At 43.0% G+C, this 13,459-nt stretch overlaps 1 protein-coding gene across 13 annotated transcripts in view; it reads left to right on the forward strand.

The window, feature by feature from the left end:
- The window catches only part of ptprfa (protein tyrosine phosphatase receptor type Fa), a 222,163-nt gene that overhangs the window by 47,957 nt on the left and 160,747 nt on the right, over positions 1 to 13,459 (forward strand). Inside the window, exon 1 of one of the 13 annotated variants that reach the window (XM_069193948.1) lies at positions 3,498 to 3,870. The exons of the other annotated variants lie outside the window; for them this stretch is intronic. The gene's annotated coding sequence lies outside the window, so the exon portion shown is untranslated. Of the gene's footprint in view, positions 1 to 3,497; positions 3,871 to 13,459 lie in introns of those variants that run through there. 13 annotated transcript variants of the gene reach the window in all.

Here is a 13,459-nt window from a genome sequence, read left to right on the forward strand (position 1 = left end):
AGGAATTTCCCAGACAACGTAAATAAAAAGTTTCAAAAGCAGTGAACTGTTTTTGTTTATGGTGTGAGGTACGGTGTAGTTTGTGGCCAGATAGATGCTGGTGTATCCCAGTTATCTCTACTTATGTGTTTAATTGCTGTCATATTCTTACCTAAGAGAGGCTGTACCTGCTAGGTGACACGTATCACACAGGCTGAGCTGGTGCCAGAGAGACGCTGCTGTGTCTGGCTCTGACTCTTGACAGCTCCAGTTGTGGTTAGCCAGCTTGATTAATAAATATTGCTCAATCTTTCACAGATTTCTGAGAAACCACTTCCCTTTTATGGGCATGTGAGGTATAGCCGTGAGTTGGAAGGATTTTACAGTTTGTGAAAGTGTAGTGATTTCGTGTTGGGTGCAAAGTCCTCCCTGTGTTTTAAGTAGGGGACGTCTTACGACTTGCCAGTCTAATGCTGCTGAGATTTGTCCTCTCTGTCATGTGAAGGCGGCCTGACAGTAATGTATGTGCTCTTCTAAGATCTTGAGAAATCCCTCTTGAGCTCTTTTCTTGGAAACAAGCAAACATTACTTCGCACTTAAGTCTCGTTGTAGTAATGCCATAATGGTAGTGATGATTGTAATTTATCTAATAAGGTGTGATTCAGCTGGTGGGCTGAGAGGTTTTTTGGATTCTCAGTGTAATTCTGCTCAGTTAGCTACCTCTCTCATTCAGAGGATGCAGATTCTTCCTGGAACCAGTCTTGGTGCCAGGAATAGAATAGCAGGCTTGTTTTCAAAATAGCAGACTTGGTGTGCCTGAATGGGATATACCCATAGTGCCTTATTGTAAAAGCAAGCAATTTATATAATGTTTGTCCTAGATAAGTCCCACGCAGTCTAACAATTATTAGATCTTGATCATCTAAATTTATCCTCCTTTAATACTGTAGAGAAGGCCTGCCCCAGATTCTTTGGGATCACGACTAGATTAAACCACCTGAGTTAATCCTTCCTGACTGTACTTTTCTTGTTCTTATCGAGGTTCTGTTGTTTTCTGTCTTGCGTACTGCATAGCTCAACAGGGAAATAATTGTCTTATTTGGGGAGACGAATAATACATCCTCCAGAAGCGTTGTGCTTAATAAATGGTCAAGAAATAATAGCCATCTCCCCTTTTTTTTTTGCTTCTTTGCTTGTCATAATAGTTTATGTAGCAATTTTCATTGTCACCGAAGTGGAATCACTGAACCTCCCAAGGGTTCAAGAACCGCTGTGATCGCATAAAAGTCCCTGTCAGCTTCGGTGTTCACATCGGATCTGGAGGAGAGCAGCGCTTTGACTTTCACGTGGAGCTGGCAGGGCTACAGGACTGGGGGAGACATGGGGGAGCGAGCCGTCTCTCCCCGGCTCTCTCACACCATCGCTGCGCTGCGGACTGGGGTCTGCGAATAAAGTCCGCCCCCGTCTCATGAGATCGAGTGAATGTGCTATGAAACTGCGCACAGGTGAACACTGCCCACAAAACCAAGAGATCAAGAAGCGTCGGTCAGCAGCTGTTTTAAAAATGGAGTGTGTCCGAACCCTTTTTTGGAATCGTGCTCGATTACAGCTGCTGCCAAGACATTTCCATCGTTTTCATAGGGATTAAAGACTTTTCACAGGCTTGAAGGAAGCTCAGTTTAAGAGCACGCCTTGTATTTTTATACAGTTTGCTCCACATTCTGTATTATTGTATTACAGTAAAGCCTCCATTTGCCAGGCTAATAGTGAGGAAGGTGTGTCCATTATTGCCATATTGCTTTCAGAATTGAATGGGCATTTTTTAAGCCCCAAAACAAACTATTATATGAGAAATATATACTATATATAGATATGCTTTCTGGATCTTTTAAAAATTGTCACCACAGCCACAATCATCACACCACAATGAAAATTGTTCTTGTCTGCTTTTAATCATAAATATACAAGCTCTTTTTTAAACGTGTCAAAAATATACTGTATGAAATTCTCTAAAGCATACCAAAACATGAATGCAATTTGCCTACCTTTGTTGCACAGAAAATCCTGTCTTTCTGATTTTACAGACAAGATTCTCTATTAGCAGGTTTTTAAAGCCTTAAAACTGGGTGTTTACTGTGTTTACTATTTAGCTTTTTTTAAAAACAAAATCCTCACTATGAAGATCCCAGTCCCTCGTTCACCTCATCTGTTTAACTCCCAGGTGACGTGACTCTATTAGGCTGCCAGCAGTATACGTCATTAGAGTGAACAAAGCAGGAACAGGCCCTTCCTGTCTTTTATACGTTGTGTGCTGTATCGTTGAATGTGTCTTTATAAACCTGAACTGAAGTAGATTTCACAGCGCAATGTCAAAACTTTTATCAGTGGTTCAGAAAAATAAAAAATACTTAGAACTGCGTTACAACGTACAGGCAAGCTGGAGTAGCAGACAGTTGGGGGTATTTTAGTTACTCGCCCCCAGGGGGCTAGCTCTTAACATGTGCCTGAGGGAGCTGCTGGGGTTGGTAGAGAACATGCTCTCTCTTGAAAAGCTGGCTTTCAAAATGATGATCAAGGCTGTAGCGGAAACGGAGTGATGGAGGAACATCGAATAGCTGGTAAACATTTTTAGATCAAAAGATCCCTTTATGGTCTGAGGAGGTCCAAAGAGATATATCCTCAAGGCTTCCTAATTGGGTATGTTCCTGCTGTCTTTAGTTTTGACTTTTTTTAAATTAACGAATGCGCCATATTCAAGCAGTTACCAAGGGCTGGCTGTTGTGATCATTTCCTAGGAGCACCAAGTGGTGTGTAACGTGTGTCAGTAAATCACAAGACTGTTTTTTTTTGTTTGTTAAACCTTTGCGGCAGAATTCACAATGCCAATATTAAGGTTAAGGAAGGTTCCGCCCTCCTGCCATCCTGTCCACAGTTACGGTCTCGCTGAAAAAATGATGCAACCTGTTGGGGAGTGTAGGAGTAGCGAAGCGTGTTTTTGAGTTTGAGCTTCGAGGATCCAAAGAGAGAGGGAAGGAACTGTTGGCTTCAGTGCCTTTGAACGCTTTCGGTTCAGCATGTGCAAGGTGTAGTTCCATCTGCTTGTAAGCAGAGTGATACACGAATGCATAAAAAATTCAGGCTGCCACAGTGAAGCCCTGTAATGTTCCATTGCAGTCTCCATCGCTGCATCTTAATCCTTACGTTGCTTTTATTGCTGGTAAGTTGATTTTGCCTTTGCCTTTGCACCAGATTTGTCCGATAACCTGCTAAAATTAATTCTGGAAGGAGATGAAGCGATGCCGGTGCTTTTCCTTCTGCTGTGAAGGTGTGCGGCTCGGGAGCCCGTCTCCTACCTGCGCGAGCAGACGGGCAGGTGCTCACCCACGGGCTTGCAGTGTATGCACACAGGTTTGCTTCACATTCCCCCAACCCCCTTCAGTGAAATCCAACACCTGTGGCCATCCCAGTAGGCTGAGACTCCGCCCTTGCCTGTCCCTGCAACAGACACTGTTCAAGGATTAGGCTCAGAGAAGAGGCAGCTCTCAGGACAGCAACCTTCACCGCTGCATCAGGAGGTGATCGTGGATCCCTAATCGACAATTTTGCCTTTTGAATAACGAGTTGGCCGCCTTCTGGACTCGGTTTAGGCTGATGGATTAAATAACCGCTTCAGAGCGCCTTCCTCCTTTTTCTCTTCACACCTGAGGCTGCTGCACTTATTAAACATGCAGGATGCACACAAACATGTGTGAAGGATTTTCATGTTGCGTTGCTCACCCTTGGGAATAACAGCGGAGCTTTCAAACAGGAAGGTTAAATAAAGTGATCAGCTTCCCTGGAAGTCCCTGGCAGCGTTTGTGCTTTTTCCTATTTTTTTTCCCCCTGTTATGGGTAAGTCTGACAGTTGGTTACCTTTTGGGATTTGGCGTTTTTAAAAGAGGGTCTCTCATTGCTCGTGGAAAGCACAGTTGAATTACTGATTCGGATTTTGTATTTGTGTCCTCGGATTTAAGAATGAGAGAGTGTTTCAGTCTTTAGATCTTGGGTATCCGAACAAACGTGGATTGATTGGGAATATCCCTTATTAAATGTAGGAGGTGATGCAGAAAGAAAATGTAGAACTACAATTTTGTTACTTTGAATGAATACTTACATAATACTTTTTAAAAGGTTCGGTGGATTCTTAAAACACATCGGAATTTTAACTTTTACTGTAACATCACATAACTCTAAGGGGAAATGCTCATGTCACTAAAGAATTGTTCTCATTCACTTAGTGCTTAGTTTCTGAACTTTTTCATGCGCTCCTTTCTCCTTTCATTCAGCCTTTTTGAACTAAAAACAATAGTGAGATCCAGGCTGGCTTTCACTCGCGATGGCCAATTGCCCCCCCCCCCCCAACTCCCCCACCTCTGAGTTTTGAGTGCAGCCCAGTTCTTTTTTCACTGTCTCCCCACCGGCTGCCATGGTAAAGGTGAGACTCCCTGCCGAGCAACCCCGCAGGAACAAAGCCGCTTGCTGACCTCTGCTTTGCCACTTACACAGTGTGTGTGTCTCCTGACTGTAACCTCCACTTCAGCACAGCTCAGCGTTTCGGTCTCTCCGTGTTGATATGATTCCTGCACTGTACGGCCCGGAAGCTTGCTTCCTCCAGAGAATCGCATTTTACGTACTTGCAGTTTCTCCCTTTTCTGATAGCCTCTCAAGTCCCCAATTTCTAAGGAGCAGAAACTAAATAGTCCAACTTGTAAGAATACTGGGGGAATTATGGTGCAGTGGTAATTGCGAGTTCTACTCAATGTTTAGAAGGAGATTAAAGGATTTGTAGTAGGCTATGTATATTTAAGTAAATAGGATTTCGGAGTCAGATGTGAATTTAACTTTATCGGTTTAATTATATTTTTAAGATTGAGACCTTATTTAAAGCAGTGGGTAAAAAAATGATGTTGTATCTTTCCAAATATGTATACAGTGGAGTGTTGGAGTGTGTGTTTGCATGAGAGGTTGATTCTGCACCTTAGACGGAATAAGATGTTGATTTCGCTCGAATGTCTTTGCTCATTGTTGTATTTTTCTCCATAACCCTGAACTAGCTTGAGAGTGCGTGATAGTGAGGACAAATTACCTGGTCAGTGGTAGAACGCTTGGAGGATAAATGCACAAGAGGGAACAGCTATTGAAAGACGGAATCAAATGGATCAAACTGTTTGTACACATCCTGGATGACTTTCTCAGCTTGGAATCTTTCTGTCACTCACTCTAGCCTCTTTTCCTGAAGTGAAGCAAGAAAACCGCTTCCCTCACTTGGTGCTGCCCTTGTATCGTGCCGAGTTTTAAACCTGCAAGACTTAAAAAAAAAAAAAAAAAACAGCACATTTTGAAGGCATTTTTTTCATGGAAGTTGTCTTGGGGGTGGAAACTGTACTAAATAAGGTATAAGATAACAACCAGTACCACTCCAGGGGGCAATATATTTTAGATAGCTGAGTCTGTGTGTTTCGTCAATCTTTGCACAGACAGTTGTAATTCTGCAGCCATAAATTCAAATCTAAACTCTGGAAGGAGTAAACTCATTTATCTGTGCTTTACAGCATGTTTGTGGACTTTTTTCTGTTAGTACCACATGGGACACTGTTTTCAGGGAAAGGGTAGTGCAGATTTGAAAGCAGAAAAAGCAACATAAGATGATCTCACAAACTTTTACAAAGTCGAAGCTTTTTCTCAGATTTGTTTTGTCATGACTGTAACTCAAAAAATACTTTTTGGCGTCTGTGCAGAGGCTGCAGAAACCCTAACACAATGTCTGTGACGGCACCTTAAGGAGTGCATTGTGAAAATGTCAGCAGGGTCCCTACAAAGTCTGTAGACTTTTAACATTCAAATGTGTCCCTTCACCTCCTGAAAAGTCAAGCTGACCTCTTAATTCTTTGTTCGTGCCCCTTTATTTTTAGCTGTTTATTACTGTTGCCTTTGTTACATCTGATAGGAATCTCATGTAACAAGTCAGTGAGTTGTGCTACTGCTGAAAATCCTTTTGTGTTTTGTAGGTCAACAAGGTTGAATATTCCTTAGTTTATATTTTTGATCTCTTCCTCAAATGTTTGAAACACTGAGTTTTATTTTTCCCAGTGTTAATGTTTGAGCACCACTGTGCTTCCTTTGCTGGTATAGCGTTCACTGATGTTGCAGTTTTTCTTGGCCCAGTGAACCATAGACCACAGAGGGCGTTGGTACACAAACTCCGCGGCTGTGTCCTGGGATTAACCCACGATGTCTCGCCACATTTGGCAGAGGCTCAGAAAGCAGCTGCACGGGTTTCTGGTCCAGGAGGAATTCTGTGGGCTTCATGAATTTTGAATTTTTTTTCTTTCCCTTCTTTGAAGGATAACGGAACCTTTCCCTTTGAACTAAAAAAAAACATCAAAGAATATTGAAGCAGACTCATTTTCTCAAGATGCTGGTTAAATTGCCCTTTGTTGTTTTTAATTTTTGAAAGACTGAGAAGTTTATGCGTTCGTGTATTATTTGTGGATCGTGCAGTACCAAGCAAAACTGGATAGGCAAGTTTCAGAACGGGACTTCTGGTTCCTCTCTGGCTTGGAGATTTGACTTGTTTTCAGGCAGTCACCCCCAGTAAGGATTGACCTAATAGTATTGAATGTAGGGCTAATTCTTATTATAATCATAAACCTTATTTTACATAGTGCCTTGAAAGGTGGCTTCTCAAAGCGCTTTACAGAATGACAAACTTATTAGAGAAAAAATCTTGTTTTAAAGCATACTATGTAGAAACACAACCAAAGCCCTGCAGTACGTTTTCACTTACCTTTCGCAGAGAAGATCCTTTGATGAAGCAAGGCCTGAATAACTAGAAGACTTATTTTACATACTAAAAATTGAAGACTGTTTCCGTGTGAACCCTCACCCCAGACATTACAGTATCTGAAGACCGCTGCTTTAAAACATTTTAAGTTCAAGCTGCCCTTTGAGTCTGTTTTTACTGGTGTGTGTGGAAGTATTCTGATAGTCCATAACAGCCATGTGTGTTCTGATGGGTGGGACAGAGGTGGGGAGAGAACGGAAGATTTCTCTAAACACAGGTTGTATCGGATTGATTGGATCGGGTGACCACAGTAGTAATGTGCGATGATGCTGCCTTTTCATGCACTTTAGCTTTACTGTTACCTTTTCAAAAGCAATATTTGCGAATTGCTGTATACCTCAATATCATGGTATGGTTGTATTAAAAGATAAGCCTACAGTCCATTCTCAGTTGCCTTTAAAGAGGCTCGGTTTGGTTTCTATTGCATTTGGCCAGAATTCAAGAAGAAAGAAGTTTTCTAGCAGCTGTGACAATATTTTTTCAATTTGTTTTGTAACAGGGAAACTCAGATTTGAAAAATGAACTGTAGCATTTAGTGCCACAGAAAGTAGGTTGTTAATTCTTTAGTGTCCTTCATTTCTTTCTGCTGGGGTGATTTTTCTTTTTTTAGTGCTGTGGCACTCTCAGTGATTGAGTGATGACTGAGGTCAACTTCAGTGGGTTAATAGATGGTTGATTTTGTGGTCATCCAGTTCCTTCAGCAAGCTGTAAGGCAAAGCTTGATGCCAGTGTGACAGAGATCCTTAAAGTCATTTTGAGTCCCTTTTAGCTGTAAATCTGACAGTCAGAGTTGTGTGCCTGGGCACTTGGGCAGTGTTAGTGGTTCACTGCACTGGCTAGGAGACATAGCAGGGCTCCAACACTGATAACTTTTGACAAGTCCTGTAAAAGTGCTGGTGTGAAGGAATGTGAGTGTTTTGACAGGAGTAATGTCCTCAGACTACTATTCTGGGTGCTTGCCTCTCCATATTTTATGTGTTATGACATTTTAAGGGGGTAGGACAGGATGGGATAGGTGGATATGGTATGAGAATCAAGTACTGTTACAGACGACTCTTGTCAAATCTACTTGCCTTGTTTTTTCTCCTAATGAGACTCATCACCTTTCTAGAGATATCCAGCTCGGCAGTTCCTTGTGGCCCTACTGCTTCTTAAGCTGTGAGAGAAATTAACTTAACCCAACTCCGTTGGGCCCCTGAGTAAGGCCCTTAACCCCAGCTGTTCCAGGGGTTATAAATGGCTGACCCCAAGCTTCTCTCCCTGTCTGTGTCTCATGGAGAGCAATCTGGGGTATGCGAAAATACAAATTCCTAATGCAAGAAATTGTATGTGGCTAATAAAGTGATCTTATCTTATCTTATGTGTGTTCTTTGGAAAGCATGTCTGAAGTCTTCCTGCAGAAGGAGGCAGTACCATGCCCTTGATAAAACTGTGTCCTTTCCAGTGGACACATGTACTGACTGGACGCCAGTGCTGGTTGGTGAGCCATTCAGGCTTTCAGTCCCATAAATAATTTTTCTTTCACAAAAGCATTTTGTGAATTACCTCAATTGGTTTAAGTAGTTTGTACAATACAGAGTAATGCCAACACATTTAGAAGTGCTTTTGAAAAACTCAAAAGCTCTCTACTTAAGCACGTATGTGAACATACTCATAGCAGAAGAAAAAGAGAAAAAAACATAGTCATGTAAATGTTTTGAATACCAAAACCTGTGACGTCCAGGTAACTTCCACAAGGAACTGAATGGAAAATGAAATGGGGAATGATAACAAAGCTGAATTCATGGTGGCATTTAAACTGGAAAGGAAAAAGAATGAAATGCAGATTTGTTCTGTCGTGTGTTTGCGGATTGTGTGACATTGGTGTGGGCTGGTTATTGTGTCCTTGCTGGTTTGGGGAAGCTTTAAATGCAGGTGGATGCAAATGTATCTCCACACTTGCTGTAACTGACAACCGCCAGATGCAAATCGCATTTTCAGCAGATGAGTTTTTCCCAGGGGCCACTCGAGACCGGCTCTGTCTCACAGCCCGCCCCCACCACACACACGTCGTCTCTAAACCTTTGAAGCCCCCTGCGCACAAGGCATCCACACAGCAGAAAAGCTAACGCTCACTTTGACAGGCTTACGTTGTAATATTTTAAAACTGAATAACAATGACTTCATTGTCAGACAGAAAAAGTCTGAAATGGTGGTGTTTATATGAAATGAACATTCTGGAAGTGACTGAACTTCCTGTTTTTTCCCCCCAGTGACATAATATACATTCAATGTTTTTACAAATTTTTAATTAAGACCCAGTGGTACATCTTCTGTTCTAACCCTCAATGAGAGAGGTGTGGCGGGGACTGGCATGTATTCGAAGTCCCTACAAAGGCCTTGTTTTCAGATTGGCCTGTGTTTGAATGACTAGCTAATATAAGTGTTCGTTCGTCTTTGAAACCACAATTATCTTAGTCTTCTACTTATGATTAGTCCCTCCCAATACTAATATAAATGCTCTCTGTAGAACAAGCTGTGCCTTTTTGCTTCTGTGCAACTCGGATGCTCCAGCAGAGTTCAGCTTCCTCAGGCATCAATCTGAGAGTGGTTTTACAGACCTGGTGTCGGATTTTACTGTTCCTAAGGCGCTTACATTAATTAGGATACTTAAAAGTGTCAGTGTTTCACTCCGTGTATAATGTTAATCATTAAAATAACCATATTTCATGCATGACGAAATACAATCAAAGAATTTGAATTCTCAGAGTCTAGCCTTCATACAGTGTTTAGTATGTAAATTTGTGACACGCTTAGCAAAAATTCACTCTGAAACAGGGAACCTGAGTGGCAGAGAAAATCCTCTTTGTCAAAGGCGAACTTTTCTTGCTCTTGCAATCTCGTTTTAATTCCACATTAATTTTTTTGTCCCTCTGGCAAAAATGAGTTTCTTGAGTGCCTCATGGATGCGCCCATGTGGAATTGAGTCGAATGGCCCATCATACATTTCAGAACACCTTAGTTCATTGACGGATGAGCTTCGGGAAAGCAGAATAAGTGGAGAACCTTGATTGCTCAGTTACGTATTTGGGTTAGAATAAGTTAAAGCCCAGGCAGTCAGTACGTTAAAGACCACAAAGCTTGATGTACAAGGGGAGGGGGAGGGGCCGCGGCAGTCACAATGCTGATGTCGCCTTTGTTCATCTCAAAGTCACCCTTTGAAAAATGCTGTAATGTAGCAACCTGGTGACAGTACGCTCCAGCTTTTTTAGCAAGATGAATTGAGATAAATTTCACTTCATTAGTGTTTTTATTTATAGAGCCTATGCCTTCTGGGATTGGCAGCCACTGCAGGCATCTCTGTGGGTGCGGGGGGCAGGGCAGCGTGTTACAAAGACATTCCTGATGCCATTGAATTCCCAGGGCTGCCCGCCCACGCGGCTCTGGAAACAATGCCTTGGTGCTAAAATTGGGTTCCAGCTGTAATGTATAGACACGGGTTCAAATCTCTGATCTCCTTGCATTCTCCCTAAAGCCTGGATTTCAAAAATAGAGCCACTGCTTCGAGTGATCGGGGGGGAAGTTCACAGGATTCTCAGGAACAGAAATAGAATGGCTGCTAGTGAAAAGCTGTGTGAAATTCTCAGAATCTGTTACAATTGCATGGATTGCATTTGTAGGCCAGCCTGTATCCGGGCTAGCAAAGGTTAAAATTCCTCTCAGTCTGGGTTTTTATTGCATTGGAAATTACCCTGCCAGTGGAAATAGGAATTTGGAGATTTTCTGTTTTTGACGAGAATGAATATAAAAACTTCCTCTGTTCGCACAGGGGTTTCCCATATTTGCTCGTTATAGATTTTGTGAAAAATGAGGACATTCGGGGGCTTAGCATCTTTCAGTGGCCCTGACCTTGTGTCTGAGCAGTGGGCAATTTGACTTGGCAGAGTGGGCGCCACTGCCAAGATCAAATCGGGCCGCACTTTGCTGAACCCTTAGCAGTAATAAAGCATGAGTACCGACGGGGTGTCTGAAAACAGAACTTCCCTCCATGACTCTGCTGGTATATAAAAAGTGGTGAAACTTTTCTGTTTTTCGGCATGTTCTTGCATTGACGCCGGGGTTTCAGAAATGATGATCCCCGTGTCCCTCGAAGTTGCCTGAAGATTACTTTCAAAATCGGAAATCCAAGGACGGATCCAACGCGTTTAATAACACAGTTGCTAATCCTTGGCTTTTTGTGTACATCGGCTGCTCCAAAGAGGCAGTTCAACTGGCAAACTGCGGTGATTTATTTAGTCTGGCTGCTGCCACCATGGGCTGGTGTGTGCCAAGAATAAAGAGCTCAATCTCGGGGTCCCTGTATGCACAGTCTTACTTCAGTCTTACTTCGGCTACAGCTGCCAGTCAGAGCTGCATGGCGGGAGAACTCCAGTCCCGGAGTCACTTCACCGAAAGCTCTCTCGCTTGGCAGGGGCTGGTGCCCTCGCAGAGCAGCGGGGTCTACAGCAGCTCTTGAGCTGCCAGCCCTGGAGCTGCTTTCCTGAACAGCCGTAATTAAAGGCACCTGCTAGCGACTTCGCTGCACGAGAGAGCCCGAGCCTCCCCTTTTCAAGTATTGCTGGCAAATGCAGCTTCTGTTCCCGAGGTTCCTAGGGATTCTGGTTTCAATCCTTTTGCCCTTCGTGAAAGTGGGGCAGAGACGGGGAGAGCCACGAGTCTTCCTGTGGCTGATGTGTACGTCTGTGCCCACCCGGGGGGCAGCTGCATGGGTGATCGATGGGGAGGGGCCTCCTAGCTTGCGTCCATTAACCAACGTTTCCCCCTTTCAGTCTCCGTGCTCCCTGAGTTACACAGTGAACCATGCGCCAGTGGGTCTTAGAGAAATACCCCGTAGCTAGATTTTAATAAGACAGTGACAGAATGCTGTGGTTTTTTAAGCCAAAAATCAAGATGTGTGTGTGTGGGGGGGGGGATAAAGCTACTGAGTCATTTGCTTTCACCATGACATTAACACCCTTTAGACACAGTGGTGTAAGATAAAAACAATTAGTCTGAGACTGGAAATAAGTACATTAAGAAAAAGGTGATTAATTATGTTTACATGAAGCCCTTTGCCTTCTGTGGGTCTTTTAGAAGGAAAGATGTGGTGCTAATGCAACATGGAATTGAACGGCCTCCATGTGGAAATGTTTAATAGATGCTTCCTGTGATGATGAAGCAGCCCACTCAGGGTGCGCTGTGCGGATTGTCACTCTGATCTGGACACGCTCCGATGGGAAATCGCCCCTGCTTTTCTCCGTTCGTAGTGAATGAAACCTGTCACGTCTTGTTTCAGTCAATGACTTAGTATTTCCCTTCACACAAACAGCAAGCAGACAGCAGTGAGGAGTCATAGTGAGGGCTCCTGGCTCACAAGTGGAAGGTTGTAGGTTCAAATCCCAGATAGGGAACTGTTGCTGTACCCTTGAGCAAGGCACTGCTCTCACATTGCGTCAGTATAAATGGGCACAAATGTAAGTCAGGATAAAAGCTTCAGACAAATGCATCTATAATAGTTACAGTAATATTGTGCTGGATTTTCATTTTATAGGAGCATGGTAAATGTTCAGCACTTGATCATTCAAATACGTTAGAGATTCTGGTTGGCTTTTTTATTCAATTTTATTTCATTATGGGAGTAAAATAAAGGAGGGGGGGGGAGAATTTTAGTTTCCAGTTCTTTGTTCTGCAAGTCTGGGAGTCAGTTCGTAAAATTGTGTGCGTTAGGTGAGCTGTTACTGTTGCATTAGACATTCTGAAAAATTTCAATGGGTTTATCATCCCGCCACTCAAGATCGTGCCTGATTTCAAGGCGCAGTCCGTTTGTGTGGCATTAGCCTCCATTGTCTTGCTCAGTTAAGGGAATTACACTTCAAACAGTCCTGGCTGGAAGTAGGACGGGATCACACAGGTGAGGGGCTGGAGGGGCTCAATTAAGCATCTGCTTTGGCAAACATTTGCTAATGCATTATTTAGGGTCCCAAAGATATGTAATAGCCTTCACTTGAAGTGACAGTAAATGCTATCAGCTTACCACTGTTCTTAAAAACATAACAGCCCTGGACAGTTAGAATGAAGTACTTGAGAAGAAAGATGCAGCCGGTGACGTCTTGTAGAAAAAAGGAATCTGATGGCAGAGAGAAAGGGGTGTGCCAGCAGTCTGTCTGAAGTGGTATATTGTTTCTGTGCGCTGAAGGTAATTGATAGTCTGGGAGTTGTCTCAGGTGCAGGTAAGCCCCATCTGTGTTAGTGCTGGGATATTTCATTGAAGTGTGTGTGTACGAGGGAAACAATGCTTAGGCTCTCGGGAACATGGGCCTCTGTCAGACAAAAGCCCTCTCTCATGCTCGCAGCTTAAATGTCATTTATGCAAGACCGATAAAAGCAGATGCCAGTTATCAGGCAGGCTAACTTCACATCATGAAAGAAAGATCAGGAGTCCGTGGGATAGGAAAAAAGCTTATAATTGCTTTTATTTTGCCTTATATCACAGATCGCTGTGCCTTCCGTCACTAAAATTGTTTTCCGATACATTCTTTTTCAAGTAAGATTCAGGGAGTTTGAAACTAAAAGGAGCCA

This window comes from Lepisosteus oculatus, chromosome 9 (genome assembly GCF_040954835.1).
Source record: "Lepisosteus oculatus isolate fLepOcu1 chromosome 9, fLepOcu1.hap2, whole genome shotgun sequence".
NCBI classification, from domain to species: domain Eukaryota; kingdom Metazoa; phylum Chordata; class Actinopteri; order Semionotiformes; family Lepisosteidae; genus Lepisosteus; species Lepisosteus oculatus.